Genomic DNA, 10,000 nt, shown 5'->3' on the forward strand with positions numbered 1-10,000 from the left:
AACCCATGTTGTGCCTTAACCTAACCCATGTTGTGCCTTAACCTAACCCATGTTGTGCCTTAACCTAACCCATGTTGTGCCTTAACCTAACCCATGTTGTGCCTTAACCTAACCCATGTTGTGCCTTAACCTAACCCATGTTGTGCCTTAACCTAACCCATGTTGTGCCTTAACCTAACCCATGTTGTGCCTTAACCTAACCCATGTTGTGCCTTAACCTAACCCATGTTGTGCCTTAACCTAACCCATGTTGTGCCTTAACCTAACCCATGTTGTGCCTTAACCTAACCCATGTTGTGCCTTAACCTAACCCATGTTGTACCTTAACCTAACCCATGTTGTACCTTAACCTAACCCATGTTGTACCTTAACCTAACCCATGTTGTACCTTAACCTAACCCATGTTGTACCTTAACCTAACCCATGTTGTACCTTAACCTAACCCATGTTGTACCCTAACCTAACCCATGTTGTCCCCTAACCTAACCCATGTTGTCCCCTAACCTAACCCATGTTGTCCCCTAACCTAACCCATGTTGTCCCCTAACCTAACCCATGTTGTCCCCTAACCTAACCCATGTTGTCCCCTAACCTAACCCATGTTGTCCCCTAACCTAACCCATGTTGTCCCCTAACCTAACCCATGTTGTCCCCTAACCTAACCCATGTTGTCCCCTAACCTAACCCATGTTGTCCCCTAACCTAACCCATGTTGTCCCCTAACCTAACCCATGTTGTGCCTTAACCTAACCCATGTTGTGCCTTAACCTAACCCATGTTGTCCCCTAACCTAACCCATGTTGTCCCCTAACCTAACCCATGTTGTCCCCTAACCTAACCCACGTTGTCCGCTAACGTAACCCACGTTGTCGCCTAAACCTGCTCTGTAATTGTTATACGACTCGTTCAATTAGTGTAGTGTTGCCCACCCGCAACCCTCGCAATATAGTTCGCTACTCGCACTGCCCGCTCCCCTGTGTATCGCTTCATGTTAAACACCTTGCAAGTCTTGCTGACTTTCCACATGCTCCTGCTGTACACTGTAATGTGGATGGCAGCAGGACGTACATGCCGCCCCCCCCCCCACCCCTCCCCACGTCCCCACGTCCCCACCTTGCCCCCTGCCTTCGCAAGCTGGTTGGTGACAAGTTTGCATGTTCAATGCCCTTCGCATGCGACGTACGCAGGCTACGTTGTGGTGCGGCCTGTGTCAACTGTCCGCTGATGTCGTACGCGTGAACCACAATCTGTACTGCACATTCGTCCTTATGTACTGAATGATACATCGTGGCACATGTGTGACCGTACAACGACTGCGCCCAAAAACGGCGGACCATACAGTGCAAATATTGTGCACGCAGCTACGTGTCGTCTCCCTATGAGAGCTGGATTGCAGTGTGGTACGCCATAGAGACGTGTGGGAGGAACGGACGCCGTGGATGGCGATCAGCATGAGCTGTCTGTTGATGTATTCGGACCTAGTCGTCTCTCCTCACACACCGTGATGGCATGGTGCACCGCGTTCCATATCTGCGACATGCTACAGAGGCCGGTTGACAGTCGTTCGAGCAATGGACATCGCATACGTACGGGGGCCACCTTCCACGTATTGTCTAGGCGTGCACATTTTGTTGCGTGTATGTGGGCAGACGTAGTGTGGCGTGACACCTGACACAGGCATGCAATAATCGTTGAAGTTGCAAATGGCGATGGACGCCTGCGTTTTCTGGTGAAGTTACGCAAATGAAGAAATGGTAACCTGTTGTGGTGCGGTTGTTCTCGCTAGGGGTGAATCGGTGATGGCGACGATAGGTTGAGGTACTAACCGGTTGTTCCAGCGATACCCACCATGCCGACGAAACTGAACGGCATCTGGGTGTGAAGCGATACGCGGCGGTGGCTGGGTGGGACCGTCCCCGGCCGGTGAGGGGGCGCCTCCCGGCGTGCTGGCCGCGCGGTGCGTGGGCGCACGCGCTACAGCCGGCTGGTGGGGGCGGCCAGTGGCAGGCGCGCCGGCCGACGGACGCGGCAGGCGTCGCAGCTGCGCGCCGGCGCACCCTGCGCGCGGCGCCGTGCGGCCAAAGTAGGTCCTCGCGGGCCCGGTGCGAAGCGCGGTGGACATCTTCAGTGTGCTGGTCCGATTGAGGACTGTGTGCGTTGAGGATGCGCCGCCGCCCGGCGCTCGGCGCCGCGACGCCGTCTGCTGCTCGGTCGCCCCAGCGGTTCTCGCTGGTGGTTTGTATCGCAGCTGTGCGGATGTGTTGGCGCGTGCGCTGTGCTGGGAGAGTTCGCTTCGGCACCCAAGTGGGGCTTTTGTCCTTCTGTGGCGCTGGCGTTGGAGCTGCCGGTCACCGTAGGTGGCGCGTGTTGTCTCCCGCCGGCAATGCCACGACAGCACGCTCCCGGGCCTCTGTCGGCAGCGGCAAGCTCAGTTGGGAGCACGGGTGGTCGCACCGAAAGCGTCTACTCGCCTAACTCCGGGCGATTGCGCCTCTCTCGAACCCGACCAAGTACTTGGGACGGCGCTGCGCGCCGCCGGGACCTGAGAGGGTTTCGAGGTGTATTGTGCAGGGGAGCTCAGCCTCCTCCTGTTTGCAGAATGATTGAGCGGACGCTTGCGTGTTCGCGCGGGCCCCCGGGACACACTCCCGGGCGGCCGGCTGCTCAGCTCTAGTTGACGCAGCTCCCTGGTTGATCCTGCCAGTAGTCATATGCTTGTCTCAAAGATTAAGCCATGCATGTCTCAGTACAAGCCGCATTAAGGTGAAACCGCGAATGGCTCATTAAATCAGTTATGGTTCCTTAGATCGTACCCACGTTACTTGGATAACTGTGGTAATTCTAGAGCTAATACATGCAAACAGAGTCCCGACCAGAGATGGAAGGGACGCTTTTATTAGATCAAAACCAATCGGTCGGCTCGTCCGGTCCGTTTGCCTTGGTGACTCTGAATAACTTTGGGCTGATCGCACGGTCCTCGTACCGGCGACGCATCTTTCAAATGTCTGCCTTATCAACTGTCGATGGTAGGTTCTGCGCCTACCATGGTTGTAACGGGTAACGGGGAATCAGGGTTCGATTCCGGAGAGGGAGCCTGAGAAACGGCTACCACATCCAAGGAAGGCAGCAGGCGCGCAAATTACCCACTCCCGGCACGGGGAGGTAGTGACGAAAAATAACGATACGGGACTCATCCGAGGCCCCGTAATCGGAATGAGTACACTTTAAATCCTTTAACGAGTATCTATTGGAGGGCAAGTCTGGTGCCAGCAGCCGCGGTAATTCCAGCTCCAATAGCGTATATTAAAGTTGTTGCGGTTAAAAAGCTCGTAGTTGGATTTGTGTCCCACGCTGTTGGTTCACCGCCCGTCGGTGTTTAACTGGCATGTATCGTGGGACGTCCTGCCGGTGGGGCGAGCTGAAGGCGTGCGACCGCCCCGTGCGTGCTCGTGCGTCCCGAGGCGGACCCCGTTGAAATCCTACCAGGGTGCTCTTTATTGAGTGTCTCGGTGGGCCGGCACGTTTACTTTGAACAAATTAGAGTGCTTAAAGCAGGCAAGCCCGCCTGAATACTGTGTGCATGGAATAATGGAATAGGACCTCGGTTCTATTTTGTTGGTTTTCGGAACCCGAGGTAATGATTAATAGGGACAGGCGGGGGCATTCGTATTGCGACGTTAGAGGTGAAATTCTTGGATCGTCGCAAGACGAACAGAAGCGAAAGCATTTGCCAAGTATGTTTTCATTAATCAAGAACGAAAGTTAGAGGTTCGAAGGCGATCAGATACCGCCCTAGTTCTAACCATAAACGATGCCAGCCAGCGATCCGCCGCAGTTCCTCCGATGACTCGGCGGGCAGCCTCCGGGAAACCAAAGCTTTTGGGTTCCGGGGGAAGTATGGTTGCAAAGCTGAAACTTAAAGGAATTGACGGAAGGGCACCACCAGGAGTGGAGCCTGCGGCTTAATTTGACTCAACACGGGAAACCTCACCAGGCCCGGACACCGGAAGGATTGACAGATTGATAGCTCTTTCTTGATTCGGTGGGTGGTGGTGCATGGCCGTTCTTAGTTGGTGGAGCGATTTGTCTGGTTAATTCCGATAACGAACGAGACTCTAGCCTGCTAACTAGTCGCGTGACATCCTTCGTGCTGTCAGCGATTTCTTTTCTTCTTAGAGGGACAGGCGGCTTCTAGCCGCACGAGATTGAGCAATAACAGGTGTGTGATGCCCTTAGATGTTCTGGGCCGCACGCGCGCTACACTGAAGGAATCAGCGTGTCTTCCTAGGCCGAAAGGTCGGGGTAACCCGCTGAACCTCCTTCGTGCTAGGGATTGGGGCTTGCAATTGTTCCCCATGAACGAGGAATTCCCAGTAAGCGCGAGTCATAAGCTCGCGTTGATTACGTCCCTGCCCTTTGTACACACCGCCCGTCGCTACTACCGATTGAATGATTTAGTGAGGTCTTCGGACTGGTACGCGGCATTGACTCTGTCGTTGCCGATGCTACCGGAAAGATGACCAAACTTGATCATTTAGAGGAAGTAAAAGTCGTAACAAGGTTTCCGTAGGTGAACCTGCGGAAGGATCATTACCGACTAGACTGCATGTCTTTCGATGTGCGTGTCGTGTCGCGCAACACGCTACCTGTACGGCTCGCAGTAGCCGTGCGCCGCGTGCGGAACCACGCGTGCCTCTCAAAACTAGCGGCAATGTTGTGTGGTACGAGCGCTGAAGCGCTGGAGCGGCTGGCGTGCGGCACCTGGCGCCTGGCGCCGGTTTTGAATGACTTTCGCCCGAGTGCCTGTCCGCTCCGGTGTGGAGCCGTACGACGCCCGTCGGCCGTGAGGCCGTTGGACACAGAACGCTGGAACAGGGGCCGCCACACGCCTCACTCCCGCCTATGCGACCGTCTCGAAAGAGGCGGCGGAAACTGAGAAAAGATCACCCAGGACGGTGGATCACTCGGCTCGTGGGTCGATGAAGAACACAGCAAATTGCGCGTCGACATGTGAACTGCAGGACACATGAACATCGACGTTTCGAACGCACATTGCGGTCCATGGATTCCGTTCCCGGGCCACGTCTGGCTGAGGGTCGGCTACGTATACTGAAGCGCGCGGCGTTTGCCCCGCTTCGCAGACCTGGGAGTGTCGCGGCCGCCTGTGGGGCCGGCCGCGTCTCCTCAAACGTGCGATGCGCGCCCGTCGCCTGGCGGTTCGCATACCGGTACTTTCTCGGTAGCGTGCACAGCCGGCTGGCGGTGTGGCGTGCGACACCTCGTACAACGACCTCAGAGCAGGCGAGACTACCCGCTGAATTTAAGCATATTACTAAGCGGAGGAAAAGAAACTAACAAGGATTCCCCCAGTAGCGGCGAGCGAACAGGGAAGAGTCCAGCACCGAACCCCGCAGGCTGCCGCCTGTCGTGGCATGTGGTGTTTGGGAGGGTCCACTACCCCGACGCCTCGCGCCGAGCCCAAGTCCAACTTGAATGAGGCCACGGCCCGTAGAGGGTGCCAGGCCCGTAGCGGCCGGTGCGAGCGTCGGCGGGACCTCTCCTTCGAGTCGGGTTGCTTGAGAGTGCAGCTCCAAGTGGGTGGTAAACTCCATCTGAGACTAAATATGACCACGAGACCGATAGCGAACAAGTACCGTGAGGGAAAGTTGAAAAGAACTTTGAAGAGAGAGTTCAAAAGTACGTGAAACCGTTCTGGGGTAAACGTGAGAAGTCCGAAAGGTCGAACGGGTGAGATTCACGCCCATCCGGCCACTGGCCTCCGCCCTCGGCAGATGGGGCCGGCCGCCCGCGCGGAGCAATCCGCGGCGGGGTCGTGTCCGGTTGCCTTTCCACTCGCCGCGGGGTGGGGCCGTTCCGGTGTGCGGTGGGCCGCACTTCTCCCCTAGTAGGACGTCGCGACCCGCTGGGTGCCGGCCTACGGCCCGGGTGCGCAGCCTGTCCTTCCGCGGGCCTCGGTTCGCGTCTGTTGGGCAGAGCCCCGGTGTCCTGGCTGGCTGCCCGGCGGTATATCTGGAGGAGTCGATTCGCCCCTTTGGGCGCTCGGGCTCCCGGCAAGCGCGCGCGGTTCTTCCCGGATGACGGACCTACCTGGCCCGGCCCCGGACCCGCGCCGCTGTTGGCTCGGGATGCTCTCGGGCGGAATAATCGCTCCCGTCAGCGGCGCTTCAGCTTTGGACAATTTCACGACCCGTCTTGAAACACGGACCAAGGAGTCTAACATGTGCGCGAGTCATTGGGCTGTACGAAACCTAAAGGCGTAATGAAAGTGAAGGTCTCGCCTTGCGCGGGCCGAGGGAGGATGGGGCTTCCCCGCCCTTCACGGGGCGGCGGCCTCCGCACTCCCGGGGCGTCTCGTCCTCATTGCGAGGTGAGGCGCACCTAGAGCGTACACGTTGGGACCCGAAAGATGGTGAACTATGCCTGGCCAGGACGAAGTCAGGGGAAACCCTGATGGAGGTCCGTAGCGATTCTGACGTGCAAATCGATCGTCGGAGCTGGGTATAGGGGCGAAAGACTAATCGAACCATCTAGTAGCTGGTTCCCTCCGAAGTTTCCCTCAGGATAGCTGGTGCTCGTACGAGTCTCATCCGGTAAAGCGAATGATTAGAGGCCTTGGGGCCGAAACGACCTCAACCTATTCTCAAACTTTAAATGGATGAGATCTCCGGCTTGCTTGATATGCTGAAGCCGCGAGCAAACGACTCGGATCGGAGTGCCAAGTGGGCCACTTTTGGTAAGCAGAACTGGCGCTGTGGGATGAACCAAACGCCGAGTTAAGGCGCCCGAATCGACGCTCATGGGAAACCATGAAAGGCGTTGGTTGCTTAAGACAGCAGGACGGTGGCCATGGAAGTCGGAATCCGCTAAGGAGTGTGTAACAACTCACCTGCCGAAGCAACTAGCCCTGAAAATGGATGGCGCTGAAGCGTCGTGCCTATACTCGGCCGTCAGTCTGGCAGTCATGGCCGGTCCTTGCGGCCGGCCGCGAAGCCCTGACGAGTAGGAGGGTCGCGGCGGTGGGCGCAGAAGGGTCTGGGCGTGAGCCTGCCTGGAGCCGCCGTCGGTGCAGATCTTGGTGGTAGTAGCAAATACTCCAGCGAGGCCCTGGAGGGCTGACGCGGAGAAGGGTTTCGTGTGAACAGCCGTTGCACACGAGTCAGTCGATCCTAAGCCCTAGGAGAAATCCGATGTTGATGGGGGCCGTCATAGCATGATGCGCTTTGTGCTGGCCCCCGTTGGGCGAAAGGGAATCCGGTTCCTATTCCGGAACCCGGCAGCGGAACCGATACAAGTCGGGCCCCTCTTTTAGAGATGCTCGTCGGGGTAACCCAAAAGGACCCGGAGACGCCGTCGGGAGATCGGGGAAGAGTTTTCTTTTCTGCATGAGCGTTCGAGTTCCCTGGAATCCTCTAGCAGGGAGATAGGGTTTGGAACGCGAAGAGCACCGCAGTTGCGGCGGTGTCCCGATCTTCCCCTCGGACCTTGAAAATCCGGGAGAGGGCCACGTGGAGGTGTCGCGCCGGTTCGTACCCATATCCGCAGCAGGTCTCCAAGGTGAAGAGCCTCTAGTCGATAGAATAATGTAGGTAAGGGAAGTCGGCAAATTGGATCCGTAACTTCGGGATAAGGATTGGCTCTGAGGATCGGGGCGTGTCGGGCTTGGTCGGGAAGTGGGTCAGCGCTAACGTGCCGGGCCTGGGCGAGGTGAGTGCCGTAGGGGTGCCGGTAAGTGCGGGCGTTTAGCGCGGGCGTGGTCTGCTCTCGCCGTTGGTCGGCCTCGTGCTGGCCGGCGGTGCAGGATGCGCGCGCCTGCGCGGCGTTCGCGCCCCGGTGCTTCAACCTGCGTGCAGGATCCGAGCTCGGTCCCGTGCCTTGGCCTCCCACGGATCTTCCTTGCTGCGAGGCCGCGTCCGCCTTAGCGTGCTCCTCCGGGGGCGCGCGGGTGCGCGGATTCTCTTCGGCCGCCATTCAACGATCAACTCAGAACTGGCACGGACTGGAGGAATCCGACTGTCTAATTAAAACAAAGCATTGCGATGGCCCTAGCGGGTGTTGACGCAATGTGATTTCTGCCCAGTGCTCTGAATGTCAACGTGAAGAAATTCAAGCAAGCGCGGGTAAACGGCGGGAGTAACTATGACTCTCTTAAGGTGGCCAAGTGGCGGCGGTGTGGCTGCATCCGGACTTGGCTTTTCGAAGTGCGGTCTTGATGTAGTCGTGCTGCTGCTGCGAGGTGCCTTCCTTGGGTTATAGTTACAGGGAGAGTGATGCGCAATACATGGGCCTAGCCCTCTTAGCCTCTCCTCTCCTGCGGTCTTCTCCCCTTCTCGTGGGCCCGCTGATTTTTCGCAGAGTGGAAGACCGCACCAGGGGCTTGGGGGGGTTACCAGCCCCCCCTCGCATTATCCCTTTATAGTTGGGGGCAGCCGACAAGAAACAAGAGATGGTGGCCCTTCCGCTGAAGGTGCCACCCCAGCTACCCCAGCACCTATCCGGCCAACCGGCCGTAACGAAAATGCGATAGTTTGTGTAGCTCCCTTTGCTTGCAGTGAGTGCCACCGCACTTTTACCACGAAGAACGGTCTCGGGGTCCATCGCCGCCGCCAACACCCTGCGGCCGCCAACGCTGAGATCGTGACGGAGAGGCATCGCGCGAGGTGGACGGAGGAAGAAGTCCTGTCGCTCGCCAAGGCAGAGGCCGAACTGTTCCTTGAGAGGGACGCCCGGTTCTTCTTTGTAAATCAAGAACTTACCAGGATGTTCCCCGACCGAACGCTTGAGGCAATCAAGTGCCGACGGCGGCAAGCTGCCCACAAGCAGCTTGTCCGCCAATTCATGGAGGCACTCGAGATCGGTCGGGGCGAAGAGCCGGCGTCCCGCCGTGGAGCAGCGAGCTCGCTGCCTGACGCGGGCGAGGCCGCTGCGCCGCCCGTCGACGCAGCCGAGGACTTCGCGGCCGACACCACCGGGCCGCCGCCGGAGGGGCCGACTGACGCCGCCATCTGGGAGCATCTGGCGGGGCTACCTGCTTCCGCCCAGCGTTTCTCTGCCCTGGATCGAGTCATTGGTCTGGGGCGGGGCACGCCGCCCGATGTCATCCTGGGCATGCTCCCGGATGCCCTTGCGTCGGTCGGGTCCAGGGGGGAGAGGTCGATCACCAGGACACAGCGGCCGCGCCAATCATCCAAGCGGCCGCCTGCCGCCCCGCCGCTGCAGAAGCGCAAGCGGCGCCGCTGGGAATACGCGCGCACACAGGACGCCTTCCGTAGGTCGCGTGCACGTTGCGTGCGCGGCTTGCTGGACGGCACCCTGCTGCAGCCGCCACCCGACATCCCCGGTCTGCTGGACTTCTGGGCGGACCTCTTCACGAAGAAGCCGATCTCCACCGCCGGCTTCATCCGTGACCGCCTTCTCCCGCACTCGGAGCCTGTCGCTCCTGAGTGCCTATGGGGGCCGGTCACACGTGAGGAGGTCGCTGCTGCCTTGCCGCCCAGGGGATCGGCAGCCGGGCCGGACGGCCTGACTCCAGCGGAGCTGCGGCGCCTGCCGCATGAAGTCCTGGTGAAACTCTTGAACCTCTTCCTCCTGGCCCGCGCCCTCCCCGAGCGTCTGCTTCGCGCCCGGACGTCACTTCTCCCCAAAACGGCTGCACCAACATCCCCCGCTGACTTTCGCCCCATTACGGTCTGCTCGGTGTTGGCGCGGACCTTTCACAAGGTTCTCGCGTCACGCCTGATGCGTGCATGTGCTGTGGACGAACGTCAGCGGGCATTCATCCCCCGGGATGGGATGTTGGAAAACACCTTCATCTTGGACACTGCTCTCACCGACGCAGTCCGCTCCTGTCGCTCTGTTTTTGTGGCATCGATCGACGTCTCTAAAGCGTTCGATTCGGTGGACCATGCTGCCCTCCGCCCCGTGCTGAGGGCTCATGGCCTGCCGGATTGCTTTATTGAGTACGTCGAAAGGTGTTACGAGG

At 58.7% G+C, this 10,000-nt stretch overlaps 2 non-coding genes and 1 pseudogene across 2 annotated transcripts; all 3 read left to right on the forward strand.

Moving 5' to 3' along the window:
* Positions 1-2,684: 2,684 nt before the first annotated feature.
* LOC124772926 lies at positions 2,685-4,593 on the forward strand. The gene has a single exon (XR_007014379.1). It is a non-coding gene; the product is annotated as a small subunit ribosomal RNA (ribosomal RNA).
* A 351-nt stretch (positions 4,594-4,944) lies between these two features.
* Positions 4,945-5,099, forward strand: LOC124772784. Its single transcript, XR_007014247.1, has one exon. It is a non-coding gene; the product is annotated as a 5.8S ribosomal RNA (ribosomal RNA).
* A 188-nt stretch (positions 5,100-5,287) lies between these two features.
* LOC124772598 overlaps positions 5,288-10,000 on the forward strand; it is a 7,961-nt pseudogene continuing 3,248 nt past the window's right edge.

Source organism: Schistocerca piceifrons, unplaced genomic scaffold, assembly GCF_021461385.2.
Source record: "Schistocerca piceifrons isolate TAMUIC-IGC-003096 unplaced genomic scaffold, iqSchPice1.1 HiC_scaffold_943, whole genome shotgun sequence".
Taxonomy (NCBI): domain Eukaryota; kingdom Metazoa; phylum Arthropoda; class Insecta; order Orthoptera; family Acrididae; genus Schistocerca; species Schistocerca piceifrons.